The sequence below is a fragment of the Cimex lectularius genome, unplaced genomic scaffold (assembly GCF_000648675.2).
Source record: "Cimex lectularius strain Harlan isolate CLEC.00 unplaced genomic scaffold, Clec_2.1 scaffold1, whole genome shotgun sequence".
NCBI classification, from domain to species: Eukaryota; Metazoa; Arthropoda; class Insecta; order Hemiptera; family Cimicidae; genus Cimex; species Cimex lectularius.
Genome location: NW_019392813.1, coordinates 3,507,386 through 3,527,273, shown reverse-complemented (window position 1 = coordinate 3,527,273; position 19,888 = coordinate 3,507,386). Strand labels below are relative to the sequence as shown.

Here is a 19,888-nt window from a genome sequence, read left to right as displayed (position 1 = left end):
TAGAGTGTTACACCCCCTCTTGGACACGTTCCCCAAAGAAACCAGGGAAGACGTCCCAATTGAGGAAATGTTTGTACAAAAAGAGGGGGCGGCGAGCAAATAGGTTTGGAGGTTGGTTAACTGCTTCGGATATCAATGCGATAGTGATTGATAGGGGGTAAAACGGCGGAGGTGGATGAAGTGGAGGGCGCAGACGAGGAGGGGCTCCCCACTCTCACCAGATGAATATAGCCCTGCCGACTCCAGCTCACTCAATTCCAGTCCGACTACCATCCAGTGAGGACACGCTAGTTCGAGTGTTGTGATTTCGTGTCGTATATTTAAAACTCTTTTTTTAAGAGAGAAAAAAGATCAAGCCATTTTGAGAAAACAACAGGTAAGACTTCTTAACTTTTCCAACATATATTTTTTTTTTAGATGTAGTATTTTCCAACTATGATCTCTCTCTCTCTCTCTCTCTCTCTCTCTCTCTCTCTCATATANAATATTTTAATATAACTAAAAATAGATGGTCTCGATTTGTATACTTGCTGTTCATTTAGTAGGACATTTCGCAAAATTTGACAGTACAGAATTTAAATTTGACAATTTTCACATCTGAAAATATAAGAGGTTTTCCTAAAGATTTGATTGACATTTAATAAAATTGCCAAACTGGAATTAAACTAGATAATAGTTCAAAATGTAAAAAATTTATATTCATGAGCTGATCATGCAGTTTTTTTTTCAAATGTTTTTGCCCATCACATATAAGTTTTTAAAATGATTTAATAAGGAAAATGAAAGCTCAATATAAACAGATTTTTCAAGCACTACGACTAAGTCATTTTTCAAAAATTAATTTATTTCGGATTTTACTGATACTTTTCTTTTCTAAATTCGTTGAATTATGACACAAACAACAGTTCAAAGTTTTTATTTTTTATTTATGGTTTGATTAAGCAGCAACTGTGGACTTACCTCGTCTAACAAACCTAAGTATGAAACTTTTTCCGGTGATACTAGGTGGAAAAATGTTAGACACGTGCCTGAACGTTCATGCATACTGACATAGGAACCTAGAAAAAAATTAAGTAATTTAAATAAATTTTTTAAATAAAATTTTCTGCCATTGCTGTGCATGTATTTATTTGTTTTTTCTCTAGAATAAGAAAATAACAAGTAGGCTTGTATTAAATTATGTTAGTAATATAAAAAGTTACAAAAATCAAGACAATGCCAATAAAAGTAAACTTAAAAAAACCCAAAAAAAACCGGATTCTTTTGAAACAACGTTCAAACTTTTCTAGTACGAATTTTCATATGAAATAAGAAAATATATATTTTTGGGCTGAATAAGCCAGTTGGAGGCACTTTTTGTTTCTTTTTCGATGTCCTATGTTCAACATAAAAATGTATAACTTCTTCGGATTTTGTACAGATTAAAAAAAAAAAAAACAGAAAACCAGTAATTTAAATACATTTTTTAAATGTAGTTTTCTGCCTTTGTTATTCAATAACAATTAATATATAAGTATTTCAACAGTTTCAAGGTGCACATTGGTGAATTTTTCTACGTAGGATCAGAAAATAATAGGTAGGATCGAACTGAATTATACAAGATATATATAAAGGTTCAAAAACCGAAAAAAGGCTTCAAATAAAGTATAGAAAAAATGGATTTTTTTAGAGAAGAACTATTCAGTTTTGTTTTAAGCACCCTTTAAAGTTTTTATGTACGAATTTTCATATCAATTAAAAACTATATATTTTTGGGCTGAATGTGTTCAACTTAAAAATCCATAACTTCTCTGGATTTTGCACAAATTAAAAAAAAGAAGTATTTAAATACATTTTTTAAATGTGGTTTTCTGCATGTATTTCAAGATGATTATATATATCTCAGTCGATTTGAATTTTAACTATACTAAAAAAATAATAATCAGCATTGTATTAAATTAGATTAGATGGATAAAGTTTCCAAAATCAAAAAACATTTTCCAATCACGAGCCCAATTTTTTTATAAAAATATGAATTTGCACTCTTTGAAGTCCTTAAGTACGAATTTTCATATCAATAAAAAATACACATTTTGGGCTGGATTAGCTTACCGGGGGCAATTTTTTTTGTTCTTCCATGTTCGGTGTTCTACTTAAAAATTCAAAGCTTTATAAAATTAATTTTATACAAATTCTACGTTTTTATAACCGTTGGAAAGCTGAGGATTTCTTCTTTAGGTCTATATCAACAATCTTGGTTTTTATGACATTATAAAGGAGAAAGATTAGGATGAAATAAACAAAAACACTCAACACGTTTTATTTTATATTTCCGGTTATGATTTATTCACCTGGTCTGTACCATTCCGTGAAGTTTATAGGGTTATAAACTGCTGTATAATTTCTTATAAATCGGCGGAGTCGTTTCAGAGTTGTCACAATTTTTGTGATTTTCGAAAACAAATCGGATTTTGGAAGACGAAAATTTTAAGAATTTTTTTAATATTTTCCCAAACATTTGTATTCAGGGGCTCTTTGGGACGCTGGAAACGAATATCGATCTTGTTTCTTGCTATAAAATATTTTAACATACGTTGCTAAGTTGCTTGGACATTATAGTGTATGTATATTTTTTTTATCTTTTACAGCTAAGCTTTTAATATTATTCTATATGGTTCAACATTTTTGTCAATACCAAGTCCTCTTTCAAAAACTAAACAATGTTTTTCAAATTTTAAAGAAAATTGTCTAATAAATTTGTAAAATACTAAGCAGGGTTCAAAAATTGTTCCGAAATCGGACACTTAATGTTGAAATTTTTGCTATTTAGAAATTAAAAATGCTTAAAAATAGTAATGTTAATAATATGAAACTTTTATAGAAATGCGTATATAACAGCTCAAAATAAATTCTTAAGACGATATTCGAAGTTATTAAACGATTTGTCTATAAAATATATATTATTTCACGTTTATTATCTAGCCATACGTTTTAATTTTTTATAGCAAATATCAAATATCAAAAATCAAAAAAATCAACTGGCTCTTTTTTTAATTTTTTGGTCAATGGTTTTGAGTAGGTATTTACACAGAAAATATTTGCGTGCCAGTATTTAATCGTTTCGCCATGTTAAATAATGTTATTTCTTTTTTTTAAAAAGTTTATAAGCGAATCAAATCCCTGGCAGTACAATGAACGTGAAGAAAACTAGCGAGATTGGGCGGACCAGGATGATCGGAATCAATGGTACAAGTCCATATATCGCATATTCGACTGTAACGTTAAAAAAAGAAAAAAAATTAAATAGTTGCATCTTCAATAGTCAAGTTGTCAAAAATGACATTCCTACATATGGTCACACGGTCACATAGTGTGTACAAATGTAGTCAGCTTTTTTCAATATTAATTATAGTCGTTTCGTCATCAGTTTATCACTAACCACCAGTTTCTCATAGACGAGATTTTTCGGTCAGTATTGAGTTTAGCTCGTTTCTGTCTAAGAGATTGGATATTTTTATAGTGGGTGTTCTTTTCTTTATCAGTTCTGACAATCTCATTTGTTCTTTATCAGAGGCTTTTCGCCTTCTCAACACGACGAAAGGCACATCCTGGATGACATCATTGCGTTGATAGAGCCAAGCAATCCTGACAGTTTAAAAAAGAACGTCGCCAGAATGAACAGCGAGATAGGTAGCTGAATGCCGAAGAATTTTAAAAGAAAATGAGGAAGTTTTAACTTTTTCTCGTACTTTTCTAGATTTTATATTATCACGTTGGAACACACTTCATCTCGTTTGTACAAAATGGAAAAAAATCGAAAGAAACGCCCATGGTTTTATGACAGTAGTTACAAATCTCTTGTACGTTTTGCCCGAGTGTCTGGACTTGGCCAGTAGATAAGGCAGATAATTGTCAGACAGCCCCAGTTTGCTTTATTGCCCTCGTTCTCTTCCCTCATTTCAAACTAAACCGGCGAAATCTTTTCCATTAGTTTTCCCCCCGAGATAAATGGGTTTTGGTGTAATTTATGTTTATGTACTGGTGTGTTTTGAGTACTTTTATGACTATTGGAACAGGTTCCCAGGCCAATTAGAAACGTGATTATACATTAAAAAAAGCGGAATCTTTGTGGAAAGAGAAAACAAACGAAAAACGATAAAAACCCAAATAGGAAATGCAAATGGGCTTCGGCATACCTCGGGCCCTCTAAAAAAACTCTTTATCTCACTTCTGTAAATTAAAAATTAATTAAGCCATCAACGAGATAATTGAATTTTTAAAAATGATTAATAAAACTATATTCTTATTATAGGGGAGAGCCGGTAACGTTTAGAAATTTCCTTCCTTTACAATTTGTATTTTAAAAGTTTTCTTAGTTATAATTATATAATTTTTTTATTGTACTGATCAACATTTAGTGTAAATTCTATAACTATAAAGATCCTTATTTACTTAGAGGTAAGAAAATATTATAGCGAGGTGAAGAACCTGCAGCATCATCTCTCTAATCATCCTGATCCGCCTATTATTGCTGTTGTCTGTTAGACGTTAATTTCACATAAAATCTTTTTATCTTTCTTCATCTTTGAATTTAAGTTATATAAAGGATGTCCGTATTTTTGAGTGATTTATTTGTCGAAAAATAATTCTATCAGGTTTGCAATCATAACTGTTGATCGCCTCCGGTCATCGTGGTCCGCCAGTCCTCGCTTGTTTTTATTTGTTAGACATTAATTTCACGTCAAAGTTTAATTTTATATTTTATCTTTTGTTATGTAAATTAAAGAATGTGTGTATATTCGTGTTGGTTTAACTGTTACGAAGAGTTTTTTGAGGACTGCAAGGTGATGAACCTTTAGAATTGAACGCCTCCGGTCATCCGGGCCCGCCTGTCATCGCTTGTTTTACCGGTTAGGCGTTAACTTCGCGTCAGACCTTTTTCAAAATATTTTGCCTTTGAAGTTACGTTAATTAAATGTCTGTATGTTTGGACTGTTATACCGTTAGTGATTTTAGTGAGGTACCCGAACCTGTAAATTAATTGTCTGCAATCATCTTGGTCCATTTGTTTTCGCTGGTTTTATCTGTTTGACGTTAATTACAGTGAATAAATTTCATTTATTTTTGGAGTTAAGTTAAATAAAGGGTGTATTTTTGCACTGTTTCACCTATTGTGAACTATTTCAGTGAGGTCAGCGAAAGGAACATGTGGTTTATTCGTTAGTCCTCCTAGTCTCGCTGTTTTGTTGTTGGACTATTTCTTGTCATAAGTTATTTTATATTTTGGAGTTAGAAGGATGCCATTATTTTTGTACTGTTCCATCTGTTGTGAACTATTATATTGAGTCTGCTGGGTGATGATGCTTTAATTGTCTCCAATCCTGGGTGTTTTTGCTTGTTTTATCTGTTAAATGAATTTTTCGTGAAACGTTTCCTCAACGTTCATCTTATGTGAAATATTGGTGTAAGGCCATCACCCAAAATGGTAGATTGTTCGTCTCCAATCATCTTGGTCCGCTTGCTCTCGCTGTTTTGTTAATTTTTTAAAGTATCATCATATAAATTAAAAGGATGTCTGTATTTTTTCATCTGCTGTGAACCTTTTTCAGTGAGGTCTGCTAGAGTAACCTGTAGGACAATCATCTCCAATCTCCTTTCCCCCAGTTTAATGGAAGTGTTGATTTTAACGCGATTTTGGAATTTTAGAAATGGTAATTTAATGGTACCTTGCAACCTAATAATTTAATATGACCCATTTATCAATCTTATCAATCCATAATCCGTATGGCATTTTAGAAAATAGTAAAAAGATGTAATCCTAGGTGTTTTTGATTAACGGGTGAAAATATTGAATAGTTCCGTAAAAGCTGTTATTTAGGATCGCATAATTGTCGATAAATTATCTCGGTGTCCGTTAATATTTAATCTTCGTGCTTTATGACCACAGTCGCGCATATGGCATGCGTGCAAATCCGCAATTACTTACGGTGCACCTCATTAATTATCCTGTTACATAATAAAGATCCTGAGACGCGACGATATCGCAATCGAAGTCAAATTAAATTACCCCGTTACTTCATCTTTATTTATCCCTAAGAATGATAATACAATTGATCGTGAGAAGAAGCTTCCAGACCTCTTGTAAACACTCGGTTCAAGTGCACGAGAAGTGAAGACCACTCGTCCTTAATATGAAAATTGGCATGTAATTTCCTCCTGTTATTTACGGCGGTAATCGAATCCTGGGCATCGGAGGTGATTCCACAAGCGACCTCTGTCCGCATAAATAATTTCAAGGATGAGCCTCTATTTTTATTTTATTTGACCTTTACGTTCTCAGAAGCTTGTTGAAATAGTTTCATAAAGATTCACCCCGTAGGATATTTCATTATTCGTCCGTGGTTGGATTGATTTATGGTTTACATGACATAACCTTCTCTAGGAAAATTTGAAATTTTTGAATATAGCAAGAACGGTAGGTTTTCATATTTTGCTTGATCTACAGAGTAGGTTTATTGGCAGCATACAACACGCAGGTGATGGATAGCCGAAGGGACGTGAAGCTCCCAAAGGTTGATGACACCTCGCCAGGCGTAAGACCTGATTAGAATATCTCAACTCCGGTTTTAAACTATTATCTTAATGTCCATTCAGTTTTTTTTAACGATTTAATGCTATCTTATGCTCTAGAAAGTCAAAAATACCCAGTGAAAACTACCAATGGCACATCACTTTGATAAGTTTTGAGAGATAAATTTGTTTAGGAAGGAACCTGGTGGTTACCTGAAGTTGTTGCAGTGTGGCCTATGTGGAAGTTTCAACAGAAGTTATTGTAAATTGTGGCTATTGGTATAATCTAGAATGCTCAGAAATAGTAGTGTGGTGCATAGGTAGAGTAATTTGTCTTGAGCCTTCTGTGGTCATGACATGAAGAGTTTTCAACTTGTCTCGGTGGTCGCAGATAGCATTTATTGATTGTCATAACATCCAGGAGCGATAATACTGAGCTCATTGAAGAACAACTGTCTCTGTATCCCAACCCAATCTTTAAAGCTTTCTCTTGAAGTAAAACATACTTAAACATGCTCTCGAAGTTCGAACCTCGAAGTTTTAGTCATCAGTGTAGTTATGAATCGGTGGCACTAAAATAAAGGGAAGATTTTTAACAACAGAAACAATAGTGAACCTAGTATGTTCCCTTGTGACACTCCCATATTATCCTTGTTTTTTGGAACTGACCACGTGGAGCCATTGCCAACTTCAATAACCACTGTAGATTGTCTTCCCTGGAGATATGAGCTAAACTACTTGAGTACTTATCTTTTACATCATACACCTTCAACTTATTGATGAATATCATGACGAACTCGGCCAAAAGCTTTGAATAAAAGTGCAATGCAGAAAATACTGTACGATGGGATATTGGTCTACAGTCGTCCCATTCTCGATATACTTTTTCATGGATGGGATAATCGGTTAAAAGCGTCAGAAAATTCTCCCTGAGCGACGGAAATAACTAACAGATCAGCCAGAACTCAGCAATTTAAACCACTCATTCCTCATCAGAGAAGTTTGCAGTTCATCCAGACCCGTCATCGATTTACTATTCAGATTTGCAGTGTCTCATTGGTAATTCGCAAACCTGAAGTCCTTTCTGTTTAAAAGGGTAATATTATTAGACGAGGAAGAGCCGGTGGAATGTTGTCAAGTCTGTGAAGGTAGGATATGTTGCTTCCGTGGAATCATGTACTCTAATCTGCCTTTTTCTAATCAAAGACAGTTGGGATGTATGCTTCTGTCCGTGGTTCGCTCAAACCCTTCTGCTGTAGCTTTCTGGGAGGAATATTGGCTTTTTACAGAGCGTCAAGAGATACCCGGATATCTGCTATTATGGCCCTTTTTTCCTGGTGTCTTTTCACAGTAGTCAGCTGTTGTAGTGCATTTAAAATCCCTAGAAATTTGGGATGAATTTGAGCAACCCTCGGTCAATTTGTATTTTAATGACTGTTGTGTCCATTTTTGCGATGGCAACGTTTCACCAACGCCATCTAGTCCTTTGCTGGTTTTAGTGTACTTGGGGAACATAGTCGGATTTTTAGGAGAAATGCCAGCTGCTATGATGTTTATGCTGCATCAAAGGATATGGTTCGGTAGCTGTAGTAAAGAAGCCTTGTCTGTTACCAGATAATTAAAAATGATTTACAAATAGCTGTGATCTAAAAATAAACTTATCAGATTTTCCAAACTAGGTGGCTTTTTTGGGTTTTTGTCGATTGAAGGACTACATGTTTTTTATTTGGGCTGATTGAATATCTCACCCTGTATTGGAAACCTTCAAAGTCAAAAGTTGTTTAAAACTTATTCATCTTCTGGGGGAGTATGAATCAAAGTGTAACACCGTAGTCTTAAAAAAACAGCAACTTATTAAATTTTTGCATTCTTGGTAGGTTTTTCACATGAAACACCTGATGCTTTTTCGTATAAAATATAGGGTTTACGCCTTGTTACAGACCAGTAGGTTAGTTGCACCGCACCAATTTAGTGAGATGGGCTAGGGGTTTCAAAAACAATCTGCATTTAAATATATTGTGTTTAATGGTTCTAATTGAATCAGGAGGCTTTGCGGTTAAATTTGAATAATGCAGACCAGGCTGGAACAGCCCCATTTAAAGGAAGATTATTTCGGTAATTTAACTACGGGAGTTAACTGTTAATTTAAGCCAGCGAGGTGTTGGCTAAAATCCAAATTTACCAGTTTAGGAATGGCCAAAATGTTAAATTTGTTGGAGAGGGGCTACGGCACTGGAGTGAACGTTTTGATATTCACCAATTTCATTGACAAGTATGTCTTACTGATGTTTTTATTAAAAAAATCGCCATTGACCGACTGCGACCTCTTGTCGAGCAAGGGAGATAAAATTCTCACCAGGTTGATTTCCTGTTTAGAAGGACCTTGCAGGTTGAGTAAGTGGCTTGACCCCTGAACCTAGGCGATGCAAATTTAACAAAAGGAAATACTAATCCCGATGGTATTTTTAAAATCACGACTTCCCACGTGTGTCATCCCGGCCCGACACAAAAGACCACGGTCGGAAGACTTCGGTGTAATTGTGACTCAATTATACCTGAGGTTATAATAATTTATAGCGAGAACCCCCTCATTTATCATTCAGGCACCTCGGACCCACCCGGAATTACAGCGGTATCGCTTCAGGGTCGTATTTCATGTAGGAACACACAAATTTGATTAAAACCGTTTTACATAAGATTTTATAAAGCCTACAATGTTTATTCATTCATGCAACACTGCCGTAACCGGATCCTCTGAACATAGAACAAGTCGTATTTTAAAAACAATCAACAAATACTAAAACAAAAAGTTTATTTTATTTGGTGAAAATGTCTAAGAAATTAAGTCCCCATGTAGATATAGATGTATTAGTCGGGTGCATCATACTACGCTTTTTAAGAGCTGTTGTATCCTCCTTAGCCTGTAGCACACCGGTGAGTCCTAGTTCGAAGAATTTAATTAGTTGGATTTCAGTGGTTGAATTTCTTCTATGGTTACATTGTACGACCCAAAGCACTTCCTCCTGAGGGCAAGTGTAGCGCTACAGTTTGTTAATAGGTGTGTTGGTATTCCTTCTGCTTCTTTGCAGTATCTGCACGTGCCGTGTTGGGTTATGCCAATCTTCTTTAAATGTCCGTTTAGTTGCAGGGTCCTGTTAAGAATCCTCCAGTTTTTCCTACTTCCCTTGATACATTCTATTACTTCTTTCTTTCCAAAATTTGTTAGGAGGTTATTGGATTGTTTGTGTCCAATGAATGAGTTCCATTGAGCGTCATTTTCTTTTTATCCTTCTGTCTGAGGTACTCATTGATAGTGTGGGTTCCTATGCCACAGAAGAGATCGGGTCCTATCAGCAGATCCTTTTCTTGCAAGGGTGTCCGCTTTCTCGTTACCTTCTACTCCCACATGTCCTAGGACCCAGCAGAGGATGACTTAGTTCTGCATACCTCATATGTTTAGTTTGGTTTTGAAGTTCAACCATCTTTGAACTAATGATGTTTGAGATTAGTGCTTTGAAGTTTTGATTAAATTCAAACATCCTGTTCATGTCGTCTCTTGAAGACATGAGTATTGGATGGTCATTCATTATGTTGTTGCTATCTCTCCATTTTAGTTTATTCCTGTTGGAGGTTTCTCTTTAATAATACTAATAATCTTTTTCTATGTGCTGTCCTCATTATCTGTGGTCTTACCGTCATGGTGTACATCCAAAGCAGGGTTTCCGGTCTGCATCCCCAGTTTTTTTCCTATTCTTCTGCACACCATCAAAGCTCATGTCGCCTTAATTATGATGTAGTCGATATGTTCCTTAAATGGCAGTACCCCATTTAATCAACCCAAAATTGACGTTCCGAGAGATGATTAAAGTATTGAATTGAGGCATATTGTCCAACAGTAAAAGTGTCACTGTGGGTCATGCACTTGCATACCAAAATTATCGAAATTAGGTGAATACATGAAAAGAATCAGCTAAAGGTATAATTGAGCAGATTTTGGCGTGACAGATGCTTCTCGGCTTCTCGCTATCTTCAGTGGTTGGTTTTTATGTTATTTATTGTTATGGAGGTCGACCATCGCATCTGGCATGCCAAAGCACTGAGTACAGGCAGACCGAAATGCTCGGAAATGACAAAAGTGAAGGTTAATCAACCAACAGACCTCAAGTGAAAATCTTATTTTTGTCATTCTTTAAAAACGTCCGTATGGACATTTTCTGATCCGTTTTAACTGTTTGATGTCAACATTGAAAGTCTTGGTTCTTCTTGGTTTAACGGAGAAGGTTTTCGCTCACAATGTTTCATAAAAAAAAAGTATGCAGGAACTCTTGGCAGTAACTGGCAGTTATGATTTCACTATCTGACAAAAAAGAATGATGATCATACTCCACATATGACTAGTTTTTGGGTGTAGGCTTGGTTTAGGCATATGCTGACCTTTATCACCAAAATCCAACACTGTCCAGATATCCACGGGTTATCATAGCTGTTGCACGATCGGAGCAAAAATTTTCCAATCGATTAAGCGAGTTGATTAATTCATACCACACCTTAGTCTGTAGCTTTTTGGGTTTTGACATTCTCAAAAAGTGGTAGTCAAGTGACTATCTTATTTCAGATTAGTTTCGAAAAAGTGAGACAACCAAATCGTTCAACTGTTAGACACTCATCACTTGTCTACTTTCACTGGTTTTCGTTTCGCTCATAAGCGATTCACGCCACCTTCAATGATGACGCGGGTTTACTTTGTTTAGACACATTCAGGTAGCTTTTGGAGTGTTCAAAACGCCTGGAAGATTGACCAAACAGAGACCGACCAACGAAGATGTCATAACGTAACAAAACAACAGTTACCAAGGTGATCGGAAACGGTTCATCGTCCTTCATACCTTCATGAAAAATATAACTACAAAAATTATTATTATTTTAATTGGTATTTATAATCTTAGTTGTTCTTTGTAGGTATTTTAAAATTCACGTTTTGACCTTCCACCGCTGTTTATATGCGTTTCTTCTGTAGTCGTTCCTTTAAAACATAAAAAGAAAGATTTACGGCCCAACTCGTCGTATTCAGGAAAACTATTCGGGGATGAAATAGAAAATGGGATTTGCATAGGTATTTGGTCTGACAGCCGGTTCTTCTTCGAACTGGTTTCTACCAATCGGCAGCTCAATCGTAACCATTAATTGTCGATAATCGGGAAACGAACACGATTCGACAGAAAAAAATCTTAACGTTCCTATCCAACTCACTTTTATTTTTTTCTGCCTGCATTGTTACAGCTGAACAAGTGGTAACGATTATTGTAACTTGTGTAACAAGATATCCACGTGAGCTTCAATGGCGTTATCAAGTCAAAAAAGATTAAAAATCAAAGCAGAAAAGTTCTCTTCTAACACTTACATCCTATAATCTATAAGATTTATACTGACTGGTGACTATCGCGTTTAACGCTTCCAGATTCTCCTGACTGAAGCGCGACAATTATTAATGAGCCACTGACGTACAGATTATATGCTAATCAATTTCTAAATAGCTGAAATATCTTCTCGATTCCGATCGTCATTTTTTCTTTTTCAATCCGGTCCTGGGAGAAGAACGTCCCTTTTAATAACCGGCTTTCCACGATGAACGATCGGACGAAAACTAGAACCACGAAATATTAATTACCTCACCTCTCTTCACTGTGTGAACTATATTTGGTTACAAATTGCTTAATGATTGAATCAACTAATTTTCTCTTAGTTAAATAAGTCTACAATCAATTTTTCCTTATAAATTCTGACGTACATTACATTGCAACAACAGCGTCGGTGGGTCGGCAGAGAAGCTCTCGCGTATAGTATGTTGTATAAATGTACAATATTGTATATATTGTATATATTGTACTGTACAATATTGTGTATATTGTATTGTACAATATATACAATATACACAAGTATATTGAATTGTTCTGTATATATTGTATAATATATTATATTGATAGGTGGCCCTGACTCGTTGAAGAAGGTGATCCTCCCGATTAAGAATAGGCCATGCGGGGTTTACACACGGACCTATGTTTTTGGGCGAAAACCCGCGTATGTGTTCGGCAAGAAGAGAAAGATATTTCGAAAGAAAAATAAAGAATTCCTTGGCTCCATATAGAGAGCGCGTGGGAATGCCACCCCATTTGAGAATTATGCTGGAGCAGCGCGTATTTGGGTCACCTGTTCCGATTCTTGGAGGAAACAGGGTTGTTTTATAGAGTATAATTTTGTGTCTCTAGCATGTGTTGAGAGTGAATGTATTTATTAGGGTGTATGTGTAATGTGAGAGGGTAGATAGCGGAATATTGAGCATCCTCATCGACCCTCAATTATGTTGTTATATGTATAATATATGTACAGGGTGATGGAGGAATATCGAGTACTCTACCATCCTGAGTAAACGATATGTAATCTATGTATTTAAGAATGAGCGAGCGTGTTAATGAATTCAGCTGATTACCTTAGGGGCTGAAATGTCCTAGCTGTTGTTAATTCCCGGAGCTCAACCTCGGTGGCAGGTCGGATAAGACGCCATCATCATGAGGGACTGTTCACACCAGTGAGAATAGACTGACTCGGTAAAGTGGCCAATTCAACAAAGAAAGCATTAAGCTAAAGAAGACGTTGGACAACGAAAAGTGTCCTGGAAATAGCACAATGCTGCAATAGAGCTGGTTGGTAAACATGGTTGCATTTTTCCTTTCGTCGCATTACAGATATGAGCTGTTGCATTGTTGAGTCATTTGTTATAAAAATGTGTTGCGATAGTCTGAGGTATGGGTAGTGGTCGGATAACCGTGATAAACGTCACCGTATGCCCTATCGAAAACAAAAAAAAATGTTGGTTTAGATGACCTGAGTAGGTAGGGGTAGTGTTTAGATAAGGGTGGTAAAGTCATCATATACCCAAACCAAACCTACACCCCAAAAAGAGATAATTATATGGAGTTAAATCTTATGTTCTTTTTGCCAGATGGTGAAACAATAACTGCTAATTATTTAGTACCAACCCAATTTAATAAAAATCTACTGGTAAATAGAGTAAGTAATAAAAACGCATTAATCGATCAGGTCCCAAGGTTACTCCGTGACAACCCTCAACCAAGGAGAACCAGTACTCCTCCATGTTTCAATAATGACTGCTCAAAAGATCGGGAACTTACTAACTGGATCTTTCCCTAACAGGATTTTACTTTGGAAGTTTGGATAACTTCTAAAAGAGTAAAACGTATTACGATGTCTTCTTGAGGTCAATAGGGTGATGAACTGTAGTTTTGTAGTTTCCGAGCATTTCTTTATGCCTATTTTATGCCTATCATCGGTGTATTGGCATATCAGATGCGTTAATTGGCCTGTATAGCAACCAATAACACAAAGACTAATCCCTGAAGATTGCGTGATGAAACGCTTATGAGCAAAACGTAAACCAATGAGAATAGACAGACCAAGTAAAGCAATCAGTTTCTATCAGCTCAATATAAGATTTGATTGAGTCTTACCTTTCTAAACTCTTCTAAATCAGGCGCACAACTTTAAGCAGTTACTCACTGTTTTGATTACATCATACATCATAAAGCTAGAGGCAGAAAAGCATAATTGATTCTCAACATTTAGTTCAGTCGTACAACAGCTATGGGCTTTTTAACGTTTGGTCATCTATGATGAAAGGCGTTCATACCCGTGCACTATGGTTGGATTAGTATAATAAACGTCAATATCAAACCAAGCCGCCACCCAAAAACAAGTGATGATTTTGGTAGAGTTTGACTAGTTTAACCGATTGTTGTTTTTGAGATATAGTGCAACAATGACTACTAGTGTCAAGTGCATTTTTTATGAAATTTGCGGGCAAAAACGCACGTAAATAGAGCAGGTCTCAAGATTACACCATGACAACCCTCAATTTTCAACTTGAACTACCTAAAGCTAAAGAGACCAAGAAATGGAGATTCAATTGATCTTCTCTCAACCGGCTTTTATTAGTTTGAGTAACTTTAGGAATGAAAAATTGGAAAATGTCTTCTTGAGGTCTGTAGTGTGATGGACCTGTAGTTTCGTAGTTTTGCGGTCCGCTTGTTCTCGCTAGTTTTGTCTGTCATTCCAGATAAAAAGTGTAAGGTTGCGTCAGCGCATTACGTACGGTACGTGTAACTGAATCTATTACTGCTTAATTAACCAGTTCAGCTTTGTTCCTCGCCGAGGCAAACAACCGTCGCGTTAACGTCTCGACGACAGTTAAAACGGTGAATCGGATTCGCACGAAACCCGCGAATATAATTAAGCCCAGAAATGACTATTTCTATCCGCGCCCGTTTCTTCGTTTTTTTCTCACTTCTTTCGCCTTCCCCGTAGTTAAATAATGGTACGCCCCGGCCGGGGGAAAAAAAATAAATTTTTCAAGTCCAGCCGCTTCTTCACGACCCAGCTGTTGATGAGCTTCATTTCTGGTTAGGGGATAATTGACGCGATATGTCCGCCACCATCGGCCCAGTTCACGGGCCGGATATAATAACGAGTGGAGTTCATGGAAAGAGAGCTTTTCAAAGCAATTCCACTTTTAATTAACAACAGTTAAATATTACGTGGAGGTGTAATTTATGTTACGGCCGTTCTGCCATAGGGGACCGCGTATATAATAACATCCTTGGCGTTTCTTAGGTCTTTGAAGTAAATCTTAACTAATAAATACTGATTTATCACCTGGTATATTCATGGTTAGAGCGTAAGAGAAAAAATATATCTTGGTCCGCCTACCCTCGCTGGTAATTTGTAGGAACGGAAGAACTCAAAATGTGGGCAAAATGTTAACACATGTCTTTTTAATTGTTTTATAATGCTTGAGATCTTAAGGGTTGATAAGGTTAAGTCTATTTTAAGAAAACCTGACAGCAAATTTGATATACTTACTACATCAAGTAGAATTATGCACTACTCACGACTGAGATCTTGTAAAATCAGTTGAGCTTTGGAAATTCTCACTCGTCCGTTTCTCAAACTCAAAAAACCAACACATCCTCCAATTTCCTACTGGTCCAATAAGTCTGTTTCTTATTCTAGGGAAGTTCCTAGAACAGCTTGTATTAAGACGAATCCCCCCATGGTGACCGTCCAAAATATTTGGCTTTCGCAGATGTCACTCAGCCATAGAAATGGCCCTATGTTATGGACCTATTTATACCTCTCTTGAGTTGGGTGCCGCGGCCTTTCTTGATATGACCCGGCTTTCGGTCAGTTTCCACCCGGGCTTGCTGTTTTATCTCGCCTTCCCTTTACCAAATATCTTTCATTACCTACTCGGTGTAAGTATTAACTTTCAAGCCTTTGAAAGATCAACAACATCCCTAAACAACCGTATACTTGGTGGAGTCCTTCAGAGTAACTTTCTCTGGGCACAGCTGGGCACCATGTTAGTTACTGGCAGTTATGCTTTTTCCATCTGGCGAAAAAGAAAATTGGATTAAACTAGTCAATCTACGTCAAATCAATTGTTTTTTGGTGTACGGTTTGGGCACATGTTGACGATTTTACAGAAGACTAAACTTTAAAAAGCTCATATCCATTGTACGTCGGAAAATGTTTCGAATTGATTGAAAAACTGTGCCTTGGTTAATTATACCACATCCATGTATTTAGCTTTTTGGTTTTTGATCTCGTCAAAACAGTGATAGTCACTTGTTTCAAATGTCCTGGTGTGAAAAGAAAAGATTGTAATTGAACTTAGAAAAATCTTCCCGTAACCTTCACTCTTTCAAAAACATCTCTACTGCACTTTACATTTAATATCCCATTTCAAATGCGAACAATGTACTTAGGACTGTATACAAACTATTTGACTTGAATCCTCACTCAAGACTAAACTTCTCGATACACGGTCCAAATTATTTATCACAAATAAAAGGCTACTTTTTAACACCTCAGTGAAGATCATATGGACCAACCTGCCCAGTGTATAATTTTTTGATGCTACATTTTATGTGTTCAACGAAATTACCCATACGCACCTGAATATTCCTTTTCTTCAACATGTAACACCGTCATGTTACAAGTTTGCTACATGATACAACACAATAGCCAAAATAAATCTTCAAATCCAGAAACTCTTATCTTGAAGATTTCTTCTAAGTAAAGTAATTCCTGTTGTGTAGGAGGGCTTAAGGACGGAAGGCTCAGACCTCCTTACAACAGATTTTTCTTATTATTAGCAATTAAAAAACTACGGGCTTTGCCGGGATTCGAACCCAAGACCGGCTAGCTTGGTAAATACGAGTCGGACACCATAACAACTCGGCCATCGCGGGCCCTCTCTTTAATTATTCGTATTATAATTGGGGGTTTTCTCTCTTAATTTTAAAGAAATCAAATTTGGATATCTAGCCTTTTTTATTCTCCTTTTGCTGGTATGGTATAGGCTCATTTTTTACTAGGTATCATCTGACCTATACGGAAAATGCCGTATTTAAAAAACAGCAAACATTTGATTTATAAATTAGTTACAAAATTTGCCGGAATTTTTAAAGAAGGTCGAATTTCTTTTGGTACCGCGGCGCAATTTATTGTCCAAAATATGCGCCAGCCGTCCAACCTCTCGCCAATTAAAGCGCGGCGATCTAACGGACCTAGTTGCCATATATGCAAAATCCTCTTCGTATGCAAATTCCCACGAATTAATTCCATGGGTTTATAAAATTTTAATTTGCTCCTTTTTAAGATTTGCGCCGCCCGCGCCGACGTGAAATGCTTCCGAGATGTACCGTTGCCCTACTCGGCCGAGTGGTTCGATTTGGTGTCAAAATAATATCCCCGTTTCTCATAAATATTTAAAACATCAACTAGTAATCTGTATCGGTTAATCAATTTATCTAATCAATTCAAACTAAGTGACTTCATATCAATTTATCCTAATTATTCAAACCTCCCCTGTTTTTTAATAAAAGTCGCCGTTTATATAAAATTCTAAAACGTCGTTGAACCGGTAACATCTTGGATTAAGGTTAGCTCTAATTAACATGGTAACTGGCAAAGTGAGAGAAAAACTCAACTTTGACCATACCCTTCCATGTGGGCAAAGATAATAGAACTTCTGAAAGAACGATAACCCCATGTTTCAGGAAGGGTACACAGATGGATTAAAGTTGAAACATGGGGTAGGTGTTGAGGTAAAAGGGACTAGCTATACTCTTGGAAAGCCCCTTGTACTAACCCCAATGATTTTTCAAGCTGAAGTCCATGCAATACACTATTACGGATTTACATACTCACGCACAGCCAGGCTGAATAAATGTTACAGACTCCAAACTTGTATGGGAATGCCTAAATTGCCTAATGACTCTGTGAAAACAAAACGAGATTACCTTAAAGGACCCTTCCCGGTCATGAAGCTACAGAAGGAAATGAACAGGCTGACCAACTAGCCAAAAAAGGGGGCCATGGATCGAGAACCACAAATGATTGCACCAGAGAGTGGACTTAAGTTGGAACTGGAAAAATGGATTGAGAAAGAAAAACGCCAGCACTGGACAAACGCACCAGTCATGAGGCAAGCCTCAAAACGGAAGGTGGAGGAACTCCTCTCTTTCAGCAGGTAGGATATGAGAAAAATCATACCTATACGGACTACTGCGCTCTCAACTATCATCTTAATAAGATGGGCAGACCAGAGACAGAACTTGTCGAGTCTATCAGGAGGAACCGGAAACATCGGCACATATCCTTTGTGAATGTGAATCGTTAGCCAGGTTGCAGTACAGCCACTTCTGTAAGCCAATTTCACGCCAAATCGGATGCACCAAAGGTGCGAGGAAAGTGCTTAGTCTTATAGGAAAAAGTACACTTTTCAATATATGATTATAATTTATAGGGGTTCCGAAATAGATCTATCTAGGTCGCAGCAGAGGAAAGAATTTTTAAAATCCTTAAGGGAACACAACTTCCCCCAACCTCAATAAAATTAACATGGGTTATTTAACGATCTTGGGTTGTGGGATGTGCAGTCATACAGAAAACAAGCGTAGTGCTCAATTCTTTAATTTGCTAACGTTTCAAATGGTTTTCATTCTTTTTCAAGGCAATGTTGGAATAAAGGTAGAGCCTCTATTGTCCACTTTTTTCCGATGTTAACATTAAAATCGTAGCCGTTGAATATAACAGTCATAAATAAAAGATGGATTATTTAAAAACTATTTTACAAATAAACCACCTGCAAATTTACAATTTACCTGTTTCGCCAACATGGAATTATTTTTATAACGTATAGACAATTCCCCTCGGGGCTAACGATTACGGAAACGAGGTGGGACTAACAACTCTGCGGTAAATCACCTGCCATTAAGCATCAGGTCATAGTACCATTCGGGAAGCATCTTACTACTTTTACACACACAACAACGAAATCTTTCCTTTATTTAGAAAAAGATGTAAATTTTATGGTAATGTTCGGCAGATTTCAAAACGATTGATACACTCGAGCTCAGTCACGACCTGTCGATTTTCTGACTATTGACGTCTAAACTAAGTACGGGATTAAGTTGAGAATCAATATATTAAGTTGTTTTTTTAAAGGTTTGTTGATGTCATTATCATTGTAGAAAAAACAAAAAACCTATAATAAAAATGATTGTGTTTCTGTTTTTAAATAATTTTTAGCCATTTTACAGGGAAGGTTTTTGGCCAATTTGTTTTCATTTATGTATACTCATTATCAGTTAATACTAAATAAATAAATGGAAGATTTTTAAGTCATATGGCATGTAAGTTAAAATTTCTCAATTCAGTGTCTGGAATTATACCAAATTTACTCACAATAATTAACTGTCCAACCTGATGGTAAAACCTGAAAATGCAGATAACTGCACAGACCTCACGACTGTATTTCTAAGTATATTTCTTTTATCCATATGCAAGGGTTGCACATATCTCACTGCAGACATTTCACGTGATTTAGTTATTTTGAAATTGCTGGTCAGAACATGTTCTATCAGAAAACATCAGAAAATACAGCAGTTTACGTGATTTTTTTAACTGCTAGTCATTTGGTCAAACTGCAAGGACAATATATGCTCTTCTAGATAGCAGCATTTTACGTGATTTAATTGTTTTACACCATTAGTCAAGTTCTCGAAACATAAGGGATCGCAAATGTTCAGAAAAGTTAGCATTTTTTGTACTATTGTTGTTTTGTTACTACTCACTAAGCGCTCAAAATGCAAAGGACCGCACATGTTCATTCAGATCACAACAGTTTACATAATTTAATTGTTAAACTACTGCCAAGTTCTCAAAATGCAAAAAACTACCCATGTTCCATCAGAAAATA

General features: G+C 36.2%; 1 protein-coding gene across 1 annotated transcript in view; it reads left to right on the top strand.

Annotated features, from left to right (window-relative positions):
* Window positions 1-243: 243 nt before the first annotated feature.
* LOC106665249 overlaps window positions 244-19,888 on the top strand; it is a 96,254-nt gene continuing 76,609 nt past the window's right edge. Inside the window, exon 1 of the mRNA XM_014391546.2 lies at window positions 244-376. The gene's annotated coding sequence lies outside the window, so the exon portion shown is untranslated. The remainder of the gene's footprint in view (window positions 377-19,888) is intronic.